We start from the raw sequence: 9,666 nt of genomic DNA, 5'->3' as shown, positions 1-9,666 counted from the left end.
TGGCGTGGCGTAAAAACCCGTAAGTTCAATGCCTTCCATATATGCATAATATGGGTTTATGCAATGCATAAGGCTCCATTACTTGCAATATACTACTCTGGCAACCTCTGGCGTGGCGTAAAAACCCGTAAGTTCAATGCCTTCCACATCTGCAAATTATGGGTTATGCAATGCATAATGGCTCCATTACTTGCACATACTACTGTGGCAACCTCTGGCGTGGCGTAAAAACCCGTAAGTTCAATGCCTTCCACATCTGCAAATTATGGGTTATGCAATGCATAATGGCTCCAATACTTGCATATACTACTGTGGCAACCTCTGGCGTGGCCTAAAAAACCGTTAAGTTCAATGCCTTCCATATATGCAATTATGGGTTATGCAATGCCATGATGGCTCCAATCCTTGCATACACTAATGTGGCAACCTCTGGCGTGGCGTAAAAAATCCGTAAAGGTCAAATGCCTTTCCATAATATGGCCAAATAAAAATGGGGTAATGCAATAAACATTAATGGCTCCCTGGACTTGCATATAACTTAAAAACCCGTAAGTTCAATGCCCTTCAATATATTGCAAAATATGGGTTAATTGTGGCAAAAACAATTAATGCTCCATTAACTTGCCATTAAGTATATAACTGTGGCAACCTTCCTGGCGGTGGCGTTAAAAACCCGTAAAGTTCAATGCCTTCAACATATGCAAAATTAGGTTATGCAATGCATAACGGCTCCATTACTTGCATATACTACTGTGGAACCTCGGCTGGGGCGTAAAAACCCGTAAGTTCAATGCCTTCCACATATGCAAAATATGGGTTATGCAATGCATAATGGCTCCATTACTTGCATATACTACTGTGGCAACCTCTGGCGTGGCGTAAAAACCCGTAAGTTCAATGCCTTCCACATATGCAAAATATGGGTTATGCAATGCATAATGGCTCCATTACTTGCATATACTACTGTGGCAACCTCTGGCGTGGTGTAAAAACCCATAAGTTCAATGCCTTCCATATATGCAAAATATGGGTTATGCAATGCATAATGGCTCCATTACTTGCATATACTACTGTGGCAACCTCTGGCGTGGCGTAAAAACCTGTAAGTTCAATGCCTTCCATATATGCAAAATATGGGTTATGCAATGCATAATGGCTCCATTACTTGCATATACTACTATGGCAACCTCTGGCGTGGCGTAAAAACCCGTAAGTTCAATGCCTTCCATATATGCATAAGATGGGTTATGCAATGCATAATGGCTCCATTACTTGCACATACTACTCTGGCAACCTCTGGCGTGGCGTAAAAACCCGTAAGTTCAATGCCTTCCACATCTGCAAATTATGGGTTATGCAATGCATAATGGCTCTATTAGTTGCACATACTACTGTGGCAACCTCTGGCGTGGCGTAAAATCCCAAGTAAGTTCAATGCCTTCCACATCTGGCAAATTATGGGTTATGGCAATGCATAATGGCTCCAATACTTGCATATACTACTGTGGCAACCTCTGGCGTGGCGTAAAAACCTGTAAGTTCAATGCCTTCCATATATGCAAATTATGGGTTATGCAATGCATAATGGCTCCAATACTTGCATACACTAATGTGGCAACCTCTGGCGTGGCGTAAAAACCCGTAAGTTCAATGCCTTCCATATATGCAAAATATGGGTTATGCAATGCATAATGGCTCCATTACTTGCATATACTACTGTGGCAACCTCTGGCATGGCGTAAAAACCCGTAAGTTCAATGCTTTCCATATATGCAAAATATGGGTTATGCAATGCATAATGGCTCCATTACTTGCATATACTACTGTGGCAACCTCTGGCGTGGCATAAAAACCTGTAAGTTCAATGCCTTCCACATCTGTAAAACATGGGTTATGCAATGCATAATGGCCCCATTACTTGCATATACTACTGTGGCAACCTCTGGCGTGGCGTAAAAACCCGTAAGTTCAATGCCTTCCATATATGCAAAATATGGGTTATGCAATGTATAATGGCTCCAATACTGCATATACTACTGTGGCAACCTCTGGCGTGGCGTAAAAACCTGTAAGTTCAATGCCTTCCATATATGCAAAATATGGGTTATGCAATGCATAATGGCTCCATTACTTGCATATACTACTGTGGCAACCTCTGGCGTGGCGTAAAAACCCGAAGTTCAATGCCTACCATATATGCAAATTATGGGTTATGCCATGCATAATGGCTCCAATACTTGCATATACTACTGTGGCAACCCCTGGCGTGGCGTAAAAACCCGTAAGTTCAATGCCTTCCATATATGCAAAATATGGGTTATGTAATGCATAATGGCTCCAATACTTGCATATACCACTGTGGCAACCTCTGGCATGGCGTAAAAACCAGTAGTTCAATGCCTCATACAGTATATGCAAAATATTTTATTCCAGTGTGGCATGGGGGAAGATTCCATCTCTCTTGGCTAGCTGGTGGAGCAGAGAAATGGGGAAGGGTCCATCCCTGGCTAAAATAAACCCCCATTTCTATGACGCTCCATTGGCGAGGATGTCCTAGGAGTGAGATCGCTTGCGATCGCTGAAGGCCCATAATTATATGTATGTTATATGTTGTATGTATGATGTATGTATGTATGTATGTATGTATGTAGTATGTACTAAATATATATATATATATATATATATATATATATATATATCTTTTTTTATATATATATATAATATATATATATATATATATATATATATAATGTATGTAATATATATAAATAATAATATACATACATATCATATATATACATATATATATACACAACGTGTATTCACGTACAGATACACAACTAGGCAGGCGTTTTTAGTTTACTCACTCACTCAGACAGACAGACAGACAGACAGACATATAACCACAACCACGCACAAAAGTACACGCAATGCTTTGACGCACATCACCCACCGCTGCTATTCAGCAAAACGGAACAGAAAGAATGAGGAGGAGCCTTCTTTAATATATGTACATATTCATAACTGTGGATTCGTTTCTCCAATAATAATAATAATAATAATAATAATAATAATAATAATAATAATAATAATAATAATAATAATAATAATAATACAATAGGGCAAAGTAACAAGGACTGAAGGGATAAAGCTACCAGATGGGTGCAACATCAAACACACAGATGAGACGGGATACAAATACCTGGGAATAATGGAAGGAGGGGATCTAAAACACCAAGAGATGAAGGACACGATCATAAAGAATATACGCAGAGACTCATGGTGACACTCAAGTCAAAACTCAACGCCGGAAATATGATAAAAGCCATAACCACATGGGCAGTGCTAGTAATCAGATACGGCGCAGGAATAGTGGAATGGACGAAGGCAGAACTTCGCAGCATAGACCAGAAAACCAGGAAACATATGACAATACACAAAGCACTACACCCAAGAGCAAATACGGACAGACTATACATAACACGAAAGGAAGGAGGGAGGGGACTACTAAACATAAAGGACTGCGTCAACATCGAGAACAGAGCACTTGAGCAATATATGAAGACCAGTGAAGACGAGTGGCTCAAGAGTGCATGGGAAGAAGGACTGATAAAAGTAGACGAAGACCCAGAAATATACAGAGACAGGAGAAAGACAAGCAGAACAGAGGAATGGCATAACAAACCAATGCACGGACAATACATGAGACAGACTAAAGAACTAGCCAGCGATGACACGTGGCAATGGCTACTAAGGGGAGAGCTCAAGAAGGAAACTGAAGGAATGATAACAGCGGCACAAGATCAGGCCCTAAGAACCAGATATGTCCAAAGAACGATAGATGGTAATAACATCTCTCCCATATGTAGGAAGTGCAATACGAAAAATGAAACCATAAACCACATAGCAAGCGAATGTCCGGCACTTGCACAGAACCAGTACAAAAAGAGGCATGATTCAGTGGCAAAAGCCCTCCACTGGAGCCTGTGCAAGAAACATCAGCTACCTTGCAGTAATAAGTGGTACGAGCACCAACCTGAAGGAGTGATAGAAAACGATCAGGCAAATATCCTCTGGGACTATGGTATTAGAACAGATAAGGTGATACATGCAAATAGACCAGACCTGACGTTGATTAACAAAATCAAGAAGAAAGTATCACTCATTGATGTCGCGATACCATGGGACACCAGAGTTGAAGAGAAAGAAAGGGATAAAATGGATAAGTATCAAGACCTGAAAATAGAAATGAGAACGATATGGGATATGCCAGTGGAAATTGTACCCATAATCATAGGAACACTAGGCACGATCCCGAGATCTCTGAAAAGGAATCTGGAAAAACTAGAGGCTGAAGTAGCTCCAGGACTCATGCAGAAGAGTGTGATCCTAAAAACGGCGCACATAGTAAGAAAAGTGATGGACTCCTAAGGAGGCAGGATGCAACCCGGAAACCCACACTATAAATACCACCCAGTCGAATTAGAGGACTGTGATGGAGAGAAAAAATAATAATAATAATAGTTTTCCAGCACTTCATTGTAATCTCTTAATCAAATTGTAATGACTTACTTGAAATGGCCACCAAAAAACGAGGTGATCAAACATGTTATGCAGGAACTGCATATAATAATATATTAATATATATATAGATATATATTATATTATATATATATATCATATATAATATATTTATTTATTTATTATAATGGATATATATATATATATAAATTTTATAAATTTATATATATATATATATAATATATAATAGATATATATATATAGTATATATACACAAGGGCAAAAAAACTGAAGTTAAATAGGGAAAAAAAGGAAACTATCAAAATTAACGAAAAATCCACGAGAGACTAATTCTTACAAATAAAATCGTCCGATATGTAGAATGTACTCTTCGTAAACAAGGTCTGTCTGCCGCAGCGAGGGATCCGGAGAATGCAGCAGAAAGGCGGAGAGCTGGCGACTGCATATGACGGGTACATATTTATCATGTAACCTAGCGACCTAACATACCTTATCAAACATATCCTCTTCTAATCCAATTAACGTAAACCTGAATGTACTAACCAAATCAAAGCTAATTTAGCCGGAAGATTAGCACCCAATACGCACCCAATTCTACCAGAAAGCCTCTACAATATGTAAGTATCCTACAGGTATAAATGCACCAGACCACCAGATAGCCTGTACAGTATGTAAGTGTCCTACATGTGTAAATGCACAAGACCACCAGACAGCCTGTACAGAATGTAGGTGACCAAGGTTAAATGCAGGATTAAACCCGACAGAAGCTACATACGAAGGGTAGCCAAGTTAAAGTACAAGACCACCCGAATAGTCCACCCTGCAAGTTAAATGTAGGTGGCTAACAGGTTAAATTGCACCCGATAGCCTGTACAGTATGTAGGTGTCCTACAGGTTAAATGCATAAGACCCCCCTATAGCGTGTACAGCATGTATTCTACTAGTGTAAATGCAAAGACTCGCATGTAGCCTGTACATTAAGTGTCCATCCTATCCGTTGCATAAAGAAAACATTAAACTATCACAACATCCAGTCGGATAAATCATAGAATCGAGTTACTGAAATCTAACCCCACCATATCTCGATCACGGAGAATGGAAACGTTTCGAGGCATCCTATCGTTCCCACATCACACTCCAAGGAATTCTCTCCAAAAGGAAATAAAATGAGAGAGCCCTTGTGAGGATAATCAGGATCCTCAGATACATCTCCTGAAGCCTCAAGGACAAAAGTGGGGCGGGAAGGATTTCAGTGGGTGTGGTTCTTCAGCCTCCACAAAAAATGGCGAGTAGAATACTGTTACGTACAGATATGATTTTGTTTGGGTTGCCTGTCAACTAAGGCGAGATAGTTCTGTATTTGCTTTCGTTAGAAGAAAGGGCAAAATGGTTTCTTAAAGATAAGTGTTGCTAAGTCCCCTTGAAAAATAAAAGGAAGTAATATAAAGTAGTTTAAAGAGTGGGTGAAGGTTAATAAGCCAAAAAATATACAGTAAATTAAACTTCCTTTAAAAGGAAAACTACGGCTCTTTACGACTTGGTGACCACACCTCACTCGCATCATCTTATAAGGACTAAGGACTGTAAAAATCAATCCAAACTCTTTTCACATAGCCTAATACAAAGAACCTGAATATCTTCAAACTCGGTTGTACACACACAAAACACGTTTCCTTCTGATTTTACTAAATTGAAATCTGTTATTTTTTTTTTTTACGGCAAACTGAATAATTTCCTAGATTTTTGTTTTTACGTTAGGACGTGAGAGACCATTCTCTTTATAGAGGTGTTCTGATTTTCTAACACAATATATCTGTAAAAAAAAATAAATAAAGTGTTATGGAATAATAAGCAGCGATAAAATACCCACATCACGGATGGCGCCATCCTGCTAGGACTAAGGATTGCTAAATTTACTCCTCGCAGACTTGTAGTGTACCTGGGTAGATAACATCTACAAGTCTGTTTCGCATGTGTAATGAAGGCTTAAAACCTTTGATGACACTGACAACTTCTACTGAAGATGGCACAGCATTTGATGTTATACAGTTTGTGTTAATGTCTTTTTTTTCTTCTTTTTTTTATATAAGACTGGTACGAACCCAGTGACATAAAAACTGTTTTTGGGATTTTCTTTCACAAGCAGCAGGAAACTGCCATTTTTTTTCTGTTACACAGTAAATGACACAAAAAATTAGCCAAGCGATACAGACACCCTAGATCCATACCAAATTCCAATTAAGGGTCCCAGGACAATCGTGAATCCTCTAAAATACTCGCAAACATCTAATCATTCCCTTTTAAGTAATCCTGCTTTCGAACGAGAAGACGAACCGATCAGAAAGCCTTTTGGAGGAGATAATTATGTTTGCCTTTCTGTTTTACTCTGCGACTTTGCGCTCGAAAGAAGATTCCTCGTCCTGCATAAAATATCTGCTCATGAAAAAGCCCCGTCTGAAGAATATAATGAACAGTGCTTCCAAGGATGATATTCTTACCATGACGCCTCTAAACGAATGAAACAGATCATACAGAGGTAAACGTAAAATCAAACTTTCTTCTCTTCTTCTTTCATTTTTCTTTCTTTCTTTCTTTAAATATTCAGCTAAGACTCTTGATGGACAAGTCAGCAGACTATAAACCCAAGAGGGTTCCATTTGTTTGTTTGTTTTTTACATTGCATGGAACCAGTGGCTATTCAGCAACGGGACTCACGGCTTTACGTGACTCCCGAACCACGTCGAGAGTGAACTTCTATCACCAGAAATAAACACCTCTGACCCCTCAGTGGAATGCCCAAGAATCGAACTCGCGGGCACCGAGGTGGCAGGCCAAGACCATACCGATCGTGCCACTGAGACGCTAAGGGCTCCATATGGAAATCAGTCTGCAGCAAGAGACAAGTCATAAGAAGAGGTGATAGATAGATGATAGATAGATAGATATAGATAGACAGAGATAGATAGATAGATAGATAGATAGAAATAAGAGGGAGTAGAAAATAAAACCGATAAAATGAAATTCAGACGTCAGAAAAAAGAAATAACCTTTAGACGTTGTCAACCGCCACGAAAAAAAATATACAAGGCTTTTCGTGTTGCATCATAATGCTTCCATAATTAAAGCCTCATTACGAGTTCCTCTTTTTCACAGGTTTCCAAAATTACTCGCAATACTGACTTCCTTGATGTTCCGAGCATCCTTCTAATCTAACAACTACAAAGAAACTTTCAAGAGGCCATTTTAAATACTATCACTTGGAGCTTGAACAACATTGAGTCAACCTTCGAACATTCTAAAATCTTAATTAAACATGAATCACGTGATATTTACTTAAATACTTGGTGAACACAAAACCACGGCGATAAAAATTTCTTCCATCTAACGAAATAAACCAACATAACTGTATCATTAAGAATACACAAACTCTTTATTTAGTAAAACTGGAACGCAAACTTGTGGGGAACTTGAGGTCTCCTTTTGACGTCAAAATTGGGTATAATTATCCCCAGCTAATTTCACTTTATGACCTAAAACACAGCGTTACGGAATACAAGGTTTTCTCTAAACATTAAAACTTGTATGTGGGCTAGTTGCGATGCACAACGAAAAGAAGTTGGAGTAGGATTGAATCGAGATGCTAAATACCTTCTCTATTTCACCCTCTCCCAAGATCCATTTTGCATCATAATATTCTGTTACTTATGGGGTATTCCTACACCTCTATTTCCTTCTCATTTTCCCCATCTCCTCCTTAATCACCCTAGACTTTGCTGCCTTATAGCAATAAGCTTCCAGTCATAACAACAAATGAATAAAGACAATAATGGACATGCTTAGAAGACGTGATGGTAAATTAAAAAAAAAAAAAATGCCCGAAAAAATTAAGCAAGAATAATGTGTCACTTGAACAGTATAGGAATGGAAAAGGAAATTTCGGCCAAAGGCCAAGTGCTGGGGTCTATGCGATCATTCACGTTGAATGGGAAATATAGACAAAATAAAGTTTGAAATGTATATCAGGAGGAAAACTAACAGCTGTTAGGAGTGGGTGCAAAGTAAGATGGAAGGTAGACAGTGTGAACGGAGGTACAGCAAAAGGAATGAAAAGTGTTGCAAAAAAGCTTAAGTAATGCCTACAGTGCACCATTTTAGGTGCACTGACAACGCTACTCCACCCCCTACGGGACTGAAACACTGTAGAAATAAATGTTAAAATACGGTAATTCGACAAGAGAAATAAGTAGCATAGAAACTGATAACCGTGAAAATTAAGGCAGAAAACTGACTATTGAACTAAAAACGATCTTCCACTAACAAGTTCAGCAGCAAAATCAATGCGCACAAAATAAATAAATAAATAAATAAATAAATAAATAAATAAATAAATAAAACAAAAGTAGCCAAGCACAGCATCAACCTAGTCGGGGACTTCCCGAACTCATTAAAAAAATGACTTCAACCAGTTTATGTTGTTGTGCTCAACGAGAAAGCATTTCGAAGACTCGTTTTCGATTTGCATTAATCTGATAATCACGGCTTCTTCAGGAGTTGTCTCTTCCTGTTTTATATATCGGGAAATGAGATACTTTATCCTGACGTCTGCAACTCTCTCTCTCTCTCTCTCTCTCTCTCTCTCTCTCTCTCTCTCTCTCTCTCTTCAAGGTCTGCATGTGGTTAGTTTTATGATTTGCACTTTTCGCCTAATTGTTGCTGTGATCATTAAATGTGTTTAGCCTACCCTTATATACTCCCACGTTAACGGATGATGGGAATGAAGGAGAGAGAGAGAGAGAGAGAGAGAGAGAGAGAGAGAGAGAGAGAGAGAGAGAGAGAGAGAGAGAGAGAGAGAGCATCAGTTTTAAGATGAAAATACCTGCTAGAGCACTGATTTAAAATTATATCTCTAGAGGATAATTCATTCCTAATCTTCCCCGGACCTTATAAGCACCTGTGTTTTCCTCAAGTCAAAGTAAAAATCCTTCGAAGATGACAAAAACAGTTCAGATGCGTTTCATTCGAATAAAAACATTCTGCCTCGTATCATACCTAATCAAATAATCAAATACTCACAGAAGTGTTCAAGTTCCCCTACCCACTGGGCCATTTCCATACTGCTCACAC

This window comes from Macrobrachium nipponense, chromosome 22 (assembly GCF_015104395.2).
Source record: "Macrobrachium nipponense isolate FS-2020 chromosome 22, ASM1510439v2, whole genome shotgun sequence".
Classification (NCBI taxonomy): Eukaryota; Metazoa; Arthropoda; class Malacostraca; order Decapoda; family Palaemonidae; genus Macrobrachium; species Macrobrachium nipponense.
The sequence above is the reverse complement of the archived record's forward strand: the minus strand, read 5'-3'. Positions refer to the sequence as shown.